The sequence below is a fragment of the Rattus norvegicus genome, chromosome 8 (assembly GCF_021556685.1).
Source record: "Rattus norvegicus strain SHRSP/BbbUtx chromosome 8, alternate assembly SHRSP_T2T, whole genome shotgun sequence".
Taxonomy (NCBI): Eukaryota; Metazoa; Chordata; class Mammalia; order Rodentia; family Muridae; genus Rattus; species Rattus norvegicus.
The window spans coordinates 67,199,936-67,216,075 of NC_141541.1; the positions used below are offsets into that span (position 1 = coordinate 67,199,936).

Consider the following 16,140-nt stretch of genomic DNA (forward strand, 5'->3'; position numbering starts at 1 on the left):
CTCCATCCACATTTTTCCTTAAATAGCTGTATGCGGCTGGGGATTTAGCTCAGTGGTAGAGCGCTTACCTAGGAAGCGCAAGGCCCTGGGTTCGGTCCCCAGCTCCGAAAAAAAGAACCAAAAAAAAAAAAAAATAGCTGTATGCTTCAAGCTTTTACCTTTTAATTCGTGACCTCTTTGAAATTTAATTTGATATAAACATGTGCAGTGTGGGGACCCAATGCCCAGTCAAGATGGCCAGCAGTATATGGCATTATTGCTCTGTTATTATTGGATTTTTATTTATTTGAATTCTGTTTCACTGGTCTGTATTTATTTATACAAGAGCCATACTGATTTGGTCTCTGTAGCTTTGTAAAATGTTTCACTAACTCCTAGAATAAGTTTCTCACACCACCAATTTAATATTATTCCATTAGGAAAATGTTTCTTGTATTCTATAGATAAGGCCTTTCCTATTCTCTTCACGTCAATCAATATATAAGTTTATTTTATTTATTTCTACCCTAGTTTGTTTTCTATTGTGGTGATAAAATACAATCACCAAAAGTGATTTGGAGAAGAATTTATTTGACTTTATAGCTTACAGCCTATCACCCAGGGAAGTCAAGGTGAGAATTCAGAGCAGAGACCTGAAGGACCTGAGGTGATAGCACCCACATTGGGCTGGGCCCTGCCACATCAATCAACCCTGCCACGTGAATCATTGTTGGTGATTTGCAAGGGGCCAGGACCCACCCTACAGGAAAAAAAATCCCACCAATCCCTGAGCTTGCCCTACGATCAGGCCACATAATCCCTCCAATCCCAGGCTACTCTGGAAGGCCCTGCCCACCAAGAAACCCCACATAAACCCTGTCTTCTGCTCAGTTCTCTGCTACTTCTTTCCTGAGCAGAGGCAGCCTCCCTCCTGGTGTCTTCCTCCCAGGAAAATCTCCTGCGTGAGGCTCGTTGTGCCCTGTGACTTTGTGGTATTTCTTGGCTCCCAACTGCCAGGTTACCTTTCTCATCTGAGTTATAATGTAACACTCACAGTCACTAATGAAGAAAATGCCTCAGGCCCACAGGCCAATCTGATGGAGTCACTTTCTCAAGTAAAGCCCCCTCTTCCCAGATAGATGACTCTAGCTTGTGTCATGTTGACAAAACAAAACAGAAGAACAAACTCTCCAAACCACCCCCTCCAAAAAATGAAACCAAACAAAATTAAACAAACCATCACAATGTCTTTTATGAGAGGAATTACTTTACTAATCTATTTTATGTCAGGTTTTTTTTTTTCATTTTTGTTCAGTTGTGTTTTCTACCTGTTTATTTTTCCTATATTTTATCCTATTTTCTGTGTTATACTAAAGCAAGGATTTTTTTTAAAATCAAGGTTTTATTTTCTTGAATTCTCTCTTTGGTAATTTAGAATTCAGAAGGATTATTATTATTTTTTTTTTTGGTTCTTTTTTTCGGAGCTGGGGACCGAACCCAGGGCCTTGTGCTTCCTAGGCAAGCGCTCTACCACTGAGCTAAATCCCCAACCCCCAGAAGGATTATTTTTAATCCTTCTAACATTGTCTTTTCCAATTGTAAGAACACACACCTTAAGTTTTTTCCCATATTTGTGCTGTCCCTGATACATGAAGTAAATAGCTCCAGACTAAGTCCACCAATAGGCAAGGCGTGTAGAGTTTGCCTTTTAGCCTCACAGTCCTGTGATGTAGAGGAAGCCATAGCAGACACCGGCTGTATTCTGTGTGGGAGACCCAGAGACTCATTTCGATCAATGTATAGTCTGTTCTAACGTGAAGCTCAGTCACAAGACAGTCATGGCCAGTTGGCAGTTTTTCTTCAGACAACGCCATGCCAGCCACCACCGTCCACGGCAACTTCCCCACCACAAAGGATTGAAAGTTCTCTGAACTCATTCCTCCTTTAAGTTGTCATAATGATGTAAAGACAACTAATACAGACCTTGATATGGGAAATGACAGACTCTCATTAGTCAAGTCAGGGGAGAAGCCTAGATTGGTCAGAAGGAGCTACCCACCTCCAGTAGTCCTCCTATTCTCAGCTCTGCTCACAGTGTCCAGGGCATGGTACTTCCCAGCTTGCTCTGCTATTTCCTTCCTGTTCTAGTGCATGCTGGGAATTGCAACCTACAGATAAGGGGGATGTCAAATGGCTCTAGTGATGGGATGATGAAAGAGCTGAACCCAGCTCGCTACAGTGCAACTCCTCCACAGTTCGGAGATGACAATCTGCTTTTCTAAATTGCTAGGTCTGTACCTGAATTATGTCCAGACCCTGAAAGAAGATTCCTAGAGGTTCCTTCCTTCTTAGGAACCATCTGCTCCTCTCCTGCAAAGGGAAAAACAAGGTACCTTAGTTCTCCCTTGCCCACTGCAGGCTTACCACGCTGTCTAACAGTACACTGTTGCCAGTTTAGTTTTAATAGTTTGGTCTGTTCTGAGATCATTTTAGTAGGAAGGCAGAAAGCCTGTATGAGGGGCTGCATGGTGCTTGCCATGGTAACTGGGGGCTCTCCCGACCCCTTTCATTTCATTATATATATAATGAAATGCATGTATGTACGTATTTGCAAGGTGAATGATGTAAACCGACGCAAGACAGGAAATGCAGAATTTGCAGTTCTTTGGGGACTATTCCATCATCTCTGCATATACCTAAGATATTTCACTTAAGGCCTCTAAGATACTTCCGACTTGACACATATTAATGAACTAGTTGCAGGTTAATATTTCACTAGAACTAAGTTAAGTACTAGGAGATGGGCATACTATGGGGGCTACCTTAGGAGGGCACTAACTGGGGAGGAGGGGGAGACCTTCAAAGTTATCCATACTATATCGTATAGATTACATAGGTTTAGTTTGCCCTAGTGGGTCATCAGTAACTTGTCTCTTTAAAAACAGAAATCCTGAGCTGAGCTTACAGGTGTGGAAAAAAATGTATAGAAGCAGGGATGGGGGTAAGAGAACAGACAAAATATTTAGACAATGGAGGGGGATAAAAGTAAAACCTTAATTTTTTTTCCCATAGACTTAAACAAAAAAGAATCCTTGTTCCTTGCCACAACAGCATGCCGGTAGCGTAGCTCCGTGCTTTGTTACTCTAGCATTTGTTTTTTATAGCGTTGCCTCCACTGACTGCACGAGCCTGGGCATGTGCTGCATCTGTGTCCCACAGCTGTGGGATAAGGCAGGACAGGGGACAGGAAGTGGGTCGCATGACCGCATTGAGCTCCCTGTCTCTTCGGCAGGTGTAGTCAGGGCTCAAGCTATGATTTTCGGAGTCTTGGGAGAAGAGAGCGGGAAGTAAACATTTACTAATCTCTGTTAATAGACGACGACACGGGGAATCTGTTTATCTTGATCACGACCATCTCAGAGCCAGAGGACCAGGACGGAGGGAAGCATGGCGCCCAGGTGCGAGCACTCAGACCAACATGTCCTGCGCAATAGTAGCCGAGGCAGAAATGAAAGGAACGGACACGTGAGTAAGAGAAGCAAAGATGGAGGGAAAGGCCACCTGTTTTAAAACTGAAGTCTTTGTTGTGGCACAAGACAAGAAGAAATGTTATAATTTGCCTCTGTAGCTCTAAGGGGCGGGGCCAGGAATAAATCAGGAAACCCCGGGGAAAGAAATGTGACTCGGTGTAAAGCAGTATTTCCTCCAAATGGAGGTGGTTTAGTCAGGAAAGAGAACGTGTGCTGAGCCGTTTTCTTTGTACTTGGTGTGCGTGCTAAGTCCTCTGCAGGGGAGACACACATCAGAGTTCCTATTTGGGGAAATATATATCTAGATGATCCCCAGTGTTCGAACTCTAAGATTCATTTTAAAATCTTATGTTGTGTGTATGATGTGTATAGCATGTGAGCACGTGTGTCCTTGTGAGTGTGTGCATGTCACCGTGTGAGTGTAGAGGTCAGAGAACAGCGTTGGGTGTCATTCCTTGCTTTCCACCTTGTTTGACCCTGGGTCTCATCTCTGCTGTGTACAGCAGGCTAGCTGACTCTCAGGCTTTACGGGATTCTCCTGTTTCCACCTTCCGTACAGCAGTAGGAGTACAGGTATGTGCGACCATGGTCAGCTGTATGTGGGTTTTGGAGAGCCAAACTTGTGTCTTCATGCTAACAAGGTGTCCTAGTTGAATATTTATCAACATGACACAAGCTGTCTTCTGCCCGAGAGGAGGAGCCTTAACTGAGAAAATGCCTCCATTAGATTGGTCTGTAGGCAAGTCTGTGGAACATTTTCTTGATTGATGTGAGAGGGTTCAGCCCACTGAGGCCAGTTGCCACTCCTGGGCAGGTGGTCCAGGGTGGTATAAGAGAGCAAGTCATGAAGAGCAAGCCAGTAAGCAGCTCCCCTCCATGATCTCTGCTTCAGATCCTGCCTCCAGGTTCCTGCCTTGAGGTCATGCTCTGACTTCCTTTCACGATTGACCATGATCTGGACACTTAAACCAAATAAACCCTTCCCCCTTAAGTTTCTTTAGGTCATAATAAAAGTGATCGACATGGCTGGATAGCAGTGGCGCAGATTTTTAATTCCAGCACTCGGGTAGTAAGGGCACACAGATCTGTGGGTTCCAGACTGGCTTGGTCTATGCAGTGAGTTTTAGGGCTTCATGTGAAGCCAGGGCTTCCTAGTGAGACTGTCTCAAAAGAAAAAAGAAATTAGACTGGAGAGGAGTGGACCAACAGGATGCGGGAGGGATGAAGGGGTGAGCGTGAACAACATATAAGGTAGGAATGAATGAGATATCATAAGGAAACCCCTATTTTATACATTCTTTTCCTTTTTAAAAGATCAAACTGAAAGGTAGGAATTTTTCTGGGTTCCCTGAATAGGGTTGATCTCATGAAGATCTGTCATGAAGGGGTTAAAAGGGGACATTTTGCTTTGCACATCTGTGTTGGAATATGAATAAATCTTTTGCCTCCATCACAGATGTCAACCTCATACAATTGTGACATGACCTTGTGCCTGCCGCCCAGGGTAATACCTTGGACATAGAGAAAAGCCAAATGACTATCTGCTAAATTTACAAATTAGCCAAGAGCCAACTTTCAGTCGCAGGGTGGGAGAGTATTTCTATAAACTCAGATATATTATTGCAGAAATATTAGTCACTTCCTTGGTTCGATGCAGGCTCTCTGGGGGAATCTATGCAATTCAGTCTCGTCTGAAACAGGACCAGAAAGATAAGGTATCTCATCAGGGAGAGATTGAAAAGAAGAAATGGAGTGGGAGGGGCTAGCATTAGGAAGGACTGTGTAATAAAGGTCACTGAGAGGAGATGGGAGAAAAAAAATCAATGAAGAGCTGCAAAAGACAGGAAAAAATGTAATAGCTGAAGTTAATTCAAGGCAAGACGAATGGAGCTGCACCAGGGTTATGTGTATGAAGCTGAGTACAGTCCATTTTATTTCTGTGCAATATTCTTAAGACTCCATGTCATGAAGCACTTAACATCAAACACTCAATAAGAGAATCCATTATAGACTGGAAAAGACATAAAAATGATTTTAATTTTTCACTTTGTTTTTTTATACCAATTAATTTCAAAATGAGCTGCTGAATTGTTAATTTGCGTTTTTCCTGTTGACGTAGCTCTGTCGTTTGGATCAGCGCAGCCCAGTGTGTTCCCATGGAATTGATGTCCCTAGAAATAATTATTTCACAGAATGCTTCATGATAGAATTTGTACAAGACTATACATGTTCCTCACACCCCAGATAGCGCTTTCTTCCTCATCCATCTCTTCTGGTTCTTTTAATTTTGTCTGTACAATGTATCTCATATCTGCTCCAGGTCAGACTCTTGCCTAAGCCAAGGTTGAACCATACAGATAATCCCCAACTCATGAGGCCCAGAATTTCACTGAGTCAAACCTCTGACCAAACAACTGTTTTCCAGTGATATCTCTCTCTCTCTCTCTCTCTCTCTCTCTCTCTCTCTCTCTCTCTGTCTCTGTCTCCCTTTGTCTCTCTGTCTCCCTCTGTTTCCCTCTGTCTCTCTGTCTCTGTCTCCCTTTGTCTCTCTGTCTCCCTCTGTGTCTCTGTCTGTCTCTGTCTGTCTCTCTGTCTCTGTCTCTGTCTCTGTCTGTCTCTGTCTGTCTCTGTCTGTCTCTCTGTCTCTCTCTGTCTCTGTCTCTGTCTGTCTCTCTGTCTCTCTCTGTCTCTCTGTCTCTCTCTGTCTGTCTCTCTGTCTCTGTCTCTCTCTGTCTCTGTCTCTCTGTCTCTCTCTGTCTCTGTCTCTGTCTGTCTCTCTGTTTCTCTCTGTCTCTCTGTTTCTCTCTGTCTCTCTCTGTCTGTCTCTCTGTCTCTGTCTCCGCCTCTCTCTTTCTCTCTGTGTGTTGTATGTTTATGAAAATGTGAAGTCCCTCTCTGGTTTACTTTTTAATTTTTTTTTGAGATAAGGGCTTACTATTTATCCCTGGGTAGTCTGGAACTTGCTATGTGGATCATGCTTGCCTCGAACTTACAGAGATCTGAGTGCTGGGATTAAAGAGTGTACACCCTCATGCCAGATTCTCTCTCCACCTTATTTTTTGGAGACAGGATCCCTCACTAAACCTGGAACTTGCTAATTGACTATACTTACTTGCCAGCATGTGCTAAAGATTTGCCTGCGACCACCTCTCCAGCAATGAGGTTACAGACACTGGCCAATGCCTGGCTCTTAGGTGAGTGCTTAGGATCCAAACTCATATTCAAGCATCAAGAACTTCCCCAATGGAGCTATTTCCTGAGCTCTCCACTATTACATACCTAATAGACATTTCAAACTTTAATTTTCAAAACCAAATTTGCCCTTTATGCTTGAGGCTATTTATTTATTTTTGAGACATGGTCGTACCATGTAGTTCAGGCTGACCTTGAACTCACAATCTTCCTGTCCTAGTTTCTCATGTGGCAGGATTCCACCATTCCCAACCTGAAATACATCCTTTACCATAATCTCAGTAAGCGGCAGTACCATTCTTTGCATTATTCAAACCTCAAAGCTTGGCGTCTGGGAGTTTTTTCATTCTTCCATGCCGCATGCCCATCCCTTATCGAATTCTGCAGGTTCTGCCGTCGGAGTTCAGCTATAGATCGCTTTGTGTCACTTCAGCTGTCCCCTGGGCTAAGCTATCAACATGCTTCATCTGGATACTGCAATACCTTACAGCTAGTCTCGCTTGCCCTCCCTAGGGCCGTCAGAATGGTTCCTCTAGGTACAGCACAGTACTTCTGCTCAAAGCTTTTCAGTAGCCGTATATGTACTCAAGACAAACACCACAGCCCTCGCCATGGCCTGTAAGATTCTTCACACAGACCCTCTCAAATTCTGCCCAACTTGCCTCCTACTTCCTCATGTCTCAGACACACTGATCTCTGTCCTCTCAAAAAGAAGGGTTGGCATGCCCCCTGCCTCTCAGATGAAGCAACCTTGCCTAAAGAGAAGCTTGGCTCCATCAGGTTCCTGTTGAGGGAATAGCACATCGAGGGGATTTGGGGCAGTTCCCTAATTATAGTGAATTATAATTAATTCCCTTACTCTTTTCCGATCCCGCCTCCTCTGTCCTACCTAACTTGCTCTATCTTCTGCAGACCCCTCTGCTGGGGGATGGTTTCGTGGATTGTGTGTTCAGATGCTGATTACTGTGCCTATAGATCTGGTTGCAGTCTGGGCACTGGCATTATCAAGCATCTCCTGGCTCAATGTTGTGTAAAAATTGTTTCCTGTTTACTCCGATTGGTTAATAAAAAGCTAATCAGCCATTGGCTGGAAAGGAAAGGAGAAGGTAGGACTTCCCAACCCAAGAGAGGGTCTCCAGTTGGAACCAGAGAAAGGTAATTCACCAGGAGGCGTTGCCATGAGCAGGTGGTCATGAACAAGCTGCTGTGAGAGGGTGACTAGAGCGGGGTGGCCAGGGTGAAACTAAGAGGTGGAAACTAACAGGGCATGGAAGAATAGTAGGCGGCCTCTCAGGTTAGATCAGGGTTAGAATACATGACTATCTCCCAAGATCTAATGCTTGAAGCCTTTTAATCAATATAAGGTCTCTGTGTCATCATTTCAAGGCAAAGGCAGACATATTTTTATAGCCCTCCCTGCGAACTTATCATTGCTTATCTGGTTCCCAAGCATCTCACTCCCAGGATGCAATTTCCTTGATTGTCATCCAGGGATTTTTGAAGGGACAAAGATTTTTGTCACTCTATTCCCAAACAATAGATCTTATGGTAGATAGCAGATAACTGTTGAATGGATTGAATGACTATATACATGTTCTACCCCTGGGAACTCATATTTATTTCAGGAAAGGCCTTTAAAGGTCAGGAGGAGTAGTTGGGCTAAGTGGTCTAGACAGACAACTCTAGGAGAGACTCTGGCAGGCTGCTTCAGAGGAGCAGGCATTGCAAGTCCATGACTGGTTTGTATCAGCAATACTGTCCTTTTTTTTTTTTTTTTTAAATTAACTTGAGTATTTCTTATTTACGTTTCGAATGTTATTCCCTTTCCCGGTTTCCGGGCCAACACCCCCTAACCCCTCCCCCTTCCCTTCTTTATGGGTGTTCCCCTCCCCATCCTCCCCCCATTATCGCCCTCCCCCCAACAGTCACATTCACTAGGGGTTCAGTCTTAGCAAGACCAAGGGCTTCCCCTTCCACTGGTGCTCTTACTAGGCTATTTATTGCTACCTATGAGGTTGGAGTCCAGGGTCAGTCCATGCATAGCCTTTGGGTAGTGACTTAGTCCCTGGAAGCTCTGGTTGCTTGGCATTGTTGTTCATATGGGGTCTCAAGCCCCTTCAAGCTCTTCCAGTCCTTTCTCTGATTCCTTCAATGGGGGTCCTGTTCTCAGTTCAGTGGTTTGCTGCTGGCATTCGCCTCTGTATTTGCTGTATTCTGGCTGTGTCTCTCAGGAGAGATCTACATCCAGGCTCCTGTCCGCCTGCACTTCTTTGCTTCATCCATCTTGTCTAATTGGGTGGCTGTATATGTATGGGCCACATGTGGGGTAGGCTCTGAATGGGTGTTCCTTCTGCCTCTGTTTTAATCTTTGCCTCTCTATTCCCTGCCAAGGGTATTCTTGTTCCCCTTTTAAAGAAGGAGTGAAGCATTCGCATTTTGATCATCCGTCTTGAGTTTCATGTGTTCTGTACATCTAGGGTAATTCAAGCATTTGGGCTAATAGCCACTTATCAATGAGTGCATACCATGTGTGTTTTTCTGTGATTGGGTTACCTCACTCAGGATGATATTTTCCAGTTCCAACCATTTGCCTACGAATTTCATAAAGTCATTGTTTTTGATAGCTGAGTAATATTCCATTGTGTAAATGTACCACATTTTCTGTATCCATTACTCTGTTGAAGGGCATCTGGGTTCTTTCGAGCTTCTGGCTATTATAAATAAGGCTGCGATGAACATAGTGGAGCATGTGTCTTTTTTATATGTTGGGGCATCTTTTGGGTATATGCCCAAGAGAGGTACAGCTGGATCCTCAGGCAGTTCAATGTCCAATTTTCTGAGGAAACTCCAGACTGATTTACAGAATGGTTGTACCAGTCTGCAATCCCACCAACAATGGAGGAGTGTTCCTCTTTCTCCACATCCTTGCCAGCATCTGCTGTCACCTGAGTTTTTGATCTTAGCTATTCTCACTGGTGTGAGGTGAAATCTCAGGGTTGTTTTGGTTTGCATTTCCCTTATGACTAAAGATGTTGAACATTTCTTTAGGTGTTTCTCAGCCATTCGGCATTCCTCAGCTGTGAATTCTTTGTTTAGCTCTGAACCCCATTTTTTAATAGGGTTATTTGTCTCCCTGCGGTCTAACTTCTTGAGTTCTTTGTATATTTTGGATATAAGGCCTCTATCTGTTGTAGGATTGATAAAGATCTTTTCCCAATCTGTTGGTTGCCCTTTTGTCCTAACCACAGTGTCCTTTGCCTTACAGAAGCTTTGCAGTTTTATGAGATCCCATTTGTCGATTCTTGATCTTAGAGCATAAGCCATTGGTGTTTTGTTCAGGAAATTTTGTCCAGTGCCCATGTGTTCCAGATGCTTCCCTAGTTTTTCTTCTATTAGTTTGAGTGTATCTGGTTTGATGTGGAGGTCCTTGATCCACTTGGACTTAAGCTTTGTACAGGGTGATAAGCATGGATCAATCTGCATTCTTCTACATGTTGACCTCCAGCTGAACCAGCACTATTTGCTGAAAATGCTATCTTTTTTCCATTGGATGGTTTTGGCTCCTTTGTCAAAAATCAAGTGCCTATAGGTGTGTGGGTTTATTTCTGGGTTTTCAATTCTATTCCATTGGTCTATCTGTCTGTCTCTGTACCAATACCATGTAGTTTTTATCACTATTGCTCTGTAATACTGCTTGAGTTCAGGGATAGTGATTCCCCCTGAAGTCCTTTTATTGTTGAGGATAGTTTTAGCTATCCTGGGTTTTTTGTTATTCCAGATGAATTTGCAAATTGTTCTGTCTAACTCTTTGAAGAATTGGATTGGTATTTTGATGGGGATTGCATTGAATCTGTAGATCGCTTTTGGTAAAATGGCCATTTTTACTATATTAATCCTCTTCCCTCGTCCATCACTGTCACCACCACCATCTCACCATCACCAAGATCAAGAGCCTTTATGATTTGATGAAGCACTTTGCCATGGGCAGCTGCAGGACTCCAGGGTGTGGATCGTTGACAGTTTTAGGCAGAGAGAATGTGCAGTGATGACTTCGCCTAATGAACTGGGACAGGATATGGTTGAACCACCTGTCAGTCTACTCCTGCGTTTGTAACCTGTGCCTCCAAGCCTTGTTAATAGACTTGATTCAATTTGCTCTCGTAATTGAAGGCCAAGTGTCACACGCTCGATGATGTGGAGGCTAGGACTGGATCCCAGTTTCAGTTTTGCCACTTGGTTGCTCTGGGACCTGGGGAAAGCCATGTTCCCTCGTTTATGAGAAGGGAGTAAAATGGAACTCGCTTCAAACAGCCGCTATGAGGGTTAAAGGAATACTCCCCCACCAAATGCATCTGCACAGTGCTTGGCCCATAACAAGGATTCAACCAGCACCAGATGCTGTGGTTATTGATTTCCACCCAAGTTGCATAATAAAGCCCACTCAGCACTCGAGACTCCTGACATGGGGGAGCTCGCTTAACTCTTCTTCTGCCTTCAAGCCTATGGGGGCCATTTGAGCTCCAGGATTTTAGTGTTGCTGTTGTGTCCTTGATGCTGCTGAATGGCTGAAACTGGAGGATCGAGAATCGTGAGACAGCATCTAAGGGATTATAAAAGAGTAAATGTTTACCTGAATTTTTACAGGCTTGGCCTGCTAAAGAAGGCTGTTTGCATTGACTTGGCCCAAACTGGTTAGTCATTGGCAAGAAGCTTCCACCATGTAGTTCTTTCTATAAAGTTGATTTACTTGTATTTTTTGTTTAACTGCCTTGGTATTTGGGGATATTTAGAGCACACTCTGCTGTTATTATCAACTAAACGCTAACTAAGGGTCCTTGCTCACACACAGGCCCCTCTCTGGTCATCTGCTATTGAAGGAAGCAGGGCTTGACATCTTGCAGGGATCACGGATTAACTTCTCTTTGGCCTGTATGTATAGTGTTTGGTTGTTTTTTGTTGTTGTTGTTTTGTTTTGTTTTTTGTTTTTTTACCTTATACAAAACTGGAGACTCTTTGAAATTTAAAATACCCAAATCAGGCTAGCGTGATGGCTTATCAGGTAAAGGAGCTCGCCACCAAGCCTAATCAACCAAGTTCAGTCTCTGGAACCACACAGAGGGAGAGAACCTTAACCTGAAGGTTGCCATCTGACTTTCCCCCAGCACACAGTGGCCCATGTCTACCCCAAACATAAAGATTCAAAGTGCCCAAGTACGAATACCTCTTCCCTCGTCAATCCCGGCAAAGCTCAGCACCACAGGAGATGGCTGGGTGGCTGGGTGTGTGGACATGCAGTGACCAGATGCTAACTCAGATCACCACTCTGTTGTCTCGGAGCTCTGTGTGTTACAAACGGCTCTCCCTCAGTCCGTTAACATGTATTCCTTCACATTCTCAGAGCCATGGTATTTATTTATCTACTTACTTATGTGTGAGAGAGAATGGAGGGGCGGGGAAGCAAAAGCATTATTATGGGCCTGAAACGGGCTTCTGCTGGCCTGGATATACTTCGCCAGTTTTAAGAGAGGCTCTGTAATGCAATAGCAGAGGTCCCATGGAGGCATTAGCAGGGAGAGAAGGAAATGTGCCTCAGAGAAAGCAGCTGGCTCCAATGAGCATCGTGGTTCTCAGGCCGCCGACACTAAGCATGCCTAGGTACCAGACACGTGAGAGTCTGCTGGGCTCCACTTTATGGCTTCCAGGTTACATAGCAGGTAACACATTCGATCTTAATGGAGTCAGTTGACTGTAAACTCCACATTCCTGATCACTTCTTGATACAACCAGGGTTCTATGAAATAGAACAGACTTCCCAGAAATATGCCCAACCATATATGAATGTGTTGAGCATTAGAGGGAACTTATCTTAAACTGGTAGAGAAATAGTTGGTATTGGGACAAGTATGCAGTCGCCTCAGGAAAGGTCATTCTGCATCTGTACCCCCATTATAGGCCAGGACAAATACTATATGGGTCACATAGATGCTGTCAAAGAAATGGGGCCAATGGGAGGGCTCAGTAGGTAGAACCTGATGGCCTGAGTTTGATCCCCAGAGCTCACATGGTGGAAGGAGAGACTCAACTCCCATAAGCTGTCCTCTGACTTCCACATGAAAGCAGTGCCATTGCTCCCCACACCCTACCAATAAAAACGTAAACAAGGAATGCAGGGAAACAGTTCAGAGAGAGAGAGAGAGAGAGAGAGAGAGAGAGAGAGAGAGAGTTCTTTTATAGCACAGAGACAGAAAAAGCCTTCCAAATGATTCAAAGGAAAAGAAAGTTAGAATTGAAGACTGAAATTGATTACATAAAAATATCAAAAGACAAATGATAAAAAATAGAAGAAAATTAACTCAATAAAAGGACTAATTCCTGATTATCTAAACAGAAATAGAGACTGGTAAGATAAAGACATGGGACTTAAGATAAAATTAAGCAAAGGGCTAATCTGTGGATTAGCCACAGAGAGGAGAAAGGAAAACTATAAATGATTAAAACAACAACAAACAATTGGCCAGGAGTGGTGATATATACCTTTAATTTCAGTACTCAGGAGGCAGAGGCAGAAGTATCTCTGTGAGTTCAGGGCCAGCCTTGTGTATATATCAAGTTCTCAGGAAACAAACAAAAATTATATATTTTTAAAAGAATAAATTGGTATTAGCTAGGCATGATGGTGCACATCTTTAATCCCAGCACTTGAGAGGTAAAGGCAGATGAATCTCTGTGAGTTCAAAGCCTTCCTAGTTTACATAGTGAGTTTCAGGACACCCAACATACAATCCACAGACCACATGAAGCTCAAGAAGAAGGACGGCCAAAGTGTAGATGCTTCAGTCCTTCTTAGAAGGGGGAATAAAAAATTCATGGGAGGAAATATGGAGACCAAGTTTGGAGTAGAGACTGAAGGAAAGACCATCCAGAGACTGCCCCACCTGGGGATCCAGCCCATATACATACAGCCACCAAACCCAGACAATATTGCTGATGCCAAGAAGTGCATGCTGACAGGAGCCTTATATAGCTGTCTCCTGAGAGGCTTTGCCAGAGCATGACAAATATAGAGGTGGATACTCGAAGCCAATCACTGAACTGAGAACAGGGTCCCCATTGGAGGAATTAGAGAAAGCATTAAAGGAGCTGAAGGGGTCTGCAACCCCATAAGAACAACCATACCACCCAACCAGAGCTCCCAGGGACTAAACCACCATCCAAAGAGCACACATGGACAAACCCATAGCTCCAGCTCTATGTGTAGCAGAGGATGGCCTTGTTGGGCACCAATGGGAGGAGAAGCCCTTGGTACTGCCATGGCTTGACCCACCAGTGTAGGAAAATGTCAGGGTGGGGAGATAGAAAGGGGTGGATGGATGGGTAGGAGAACACCCTCATAGAAAAAGGGGGAGGGGAGACGGGATGGGGGCTTATGGACAGGAAACCGGGAAAGGGGATAACATTTGAAATGTTAAAAAACAAAACAAAACAAAACAAAACTAATGAAAAAGTCAAATTTGAATACAAAAAAAGACGGTTTCAGAAATTTTGCATTTATTTGTGTGCATGCACATGTGTTCTATGTTGTGTCACAGCACACATGTGAAGGTCAGAGGACAGTTTCTGGAAGTTAGTTTTCTCTTCCTACCCTGTGGGACTCTGGTTTGGCAACAAGTGTCCTAACCCACTGAGCGTCTTGCTAGCTTCTGTGTTTTAAGTCCGTGATAAGATCTCACTCAGACGCATAAGAGAAAGGCAATGAGATGCTGTGCCATGATGCTGTGATACTGACGTTTACATATCTGATGGGCAAACATTCAAACACTTAATGGCATATGGCGTTGGCGAGGCTGTGGGAAAGCAGGCGTTCCCTCACGCACACTATAGGTGGGCGTTCCTAGTGCCACTGCCCTGCTGATAATGCCTGTTAAGACACAAAGGCTGATTTCTAACCAATGAGCCTGCTCCTGGAGACTCTGCTGCAGATTCGCCAGCACAGGGATGAAGATGACGAATCCCCAAGTCATTGAAGCATTGTTGTCTAGACAGGTGGGCAACCACTCAAGTGGCTGTCATTTGAAATGTGGATGGACTAGAGTAAATACAAACAATAGAATGTCATGGACATGCAAACTGAGGGGAAATACAAGCTCTCCCAGTATACGGATTTGTTAGAATATACAGGGCAGGGCGTGCTGCCAAGTAAGAGAACAAGGTGTAGCATGTGTATACAGTTTGTTGACTTCTTTTACAATTGATTTACTGAGTGTGCATATGTATGTGTGTTGCAGGAGGAAGCACGTGTTCGTCACAGCACACATGTGGAGGTCAGAGGTCAATCCATAGCAGTCAGATCTCCTCTCATTGGTCGTAGGGATCAAAGTCAAGTTGTTGGCTTTGGTAACAGACACCTTTACCTGCTGATTCATCTTACAAGATCCTAGTGTAAAGTTTGTTAGCTTTGGAATCCCTTTTGAGAGGGGCAATCTAAAAATACATATTTCTGTTGGCATAAAGACAACTGGGAGGAAATATAAAATAATAAAAACTTTAGAGGCCAGAGGTGCTGTTGAGTATTTTCTTCTATCAATCTCCACCATAGCTTTTGAGACTAGATCTCCCACTGGACCTAGAACTTGGTGTTTAGCCTAGCTGGCTGGCCAGCCATCCCTCCTGAATGCCCCACCCCAGGCACTTGGGCTACAGGCGTGCACTGCCACACCAGCTTGTTCTGTTCTTACTGTTAGATGTAGGTGCTGGGGATTTGACCTTGTTTCCTCATACGTGTGTGGCAAGCAGTTTACCTACTGAGCCATCTCTTAGTTATGTGCTTCATGAGGAAGGGAAAAAATGAAAATAATAAGGTAGATAAAGGTGGGCGAGAAATCTTTTACCCTTTAACTTTCTATAGTGTTTTGACTTTTGAGCCACAAAACTATTAGCTAATAAAGGCAACCGGTCTCAAATGGCTTTTTATTATCTATGTATTTATTTTGTTGCTTGTTCTTTTTCGATACACTGTGTTAATTTTAGCCTTACATAATGTCTGACCTAGTTTTGGTCTATCTTCAAAACAATGAGCTGATCCCAAAGTTACTGATTACACGAATTAGAACAAAGTCAGTTGTTTTTGGTCCAAGAGCGTGGTCAGCAGAGGCTAAATGGGACAATTTCTTAAAGATTTTAGAAAAATTGAGGATGATTAGGGCAAAGAATGACAATGACTCAATGTTTAAAATAACAAGCGGCCTGCCTTGAGAGAAATGAAGCTTCAAGAACATTCTCTAGAGAGGAGATTTGGGTCCAAGCCACCATGAATCTCTAATGTCTGCTGGTGGCTTTGGGGAGCATCTGTCAGGCCTGCCTTACACAGTTGACTATCAGTAAAAAAGGACGGAGATCATGGGCAGGGACTAGACAGGTGTACACATGCTTTACACTCCAT

General features: G+C 43.8%; 1 long non-coding RNA gene across 2 annotated transcripts; it reads left to right on the top strand.

The window, feature by feature from the left end:
* Positions 1-2,269: 2,269 nt before the first annotated feature.
* On the top strand, positions 2,270-15,680 carry LOC148004166 (uncharacterized). Of its 2 annotated transcripts, XR_015627733.1 has the most exons (4): positions 2,270-2,368; positions 3,355-3,504; positions 11,551-11,630; positions 14,987-15,673. It is a non-coding gene; the product is annotated as an uncharacterized LOC148004166 (long non-coding RNA). The 2 variants fall into 2 exon arrangements; XR_015627732.1 differs by lacking the exon at positions 2,270-2,368 and having other exon boundaries at positions 3,190-3,504; positions 14,987-15,680.
* Positions 15,681-16,140: the final 460 nt, after the last annotated feature.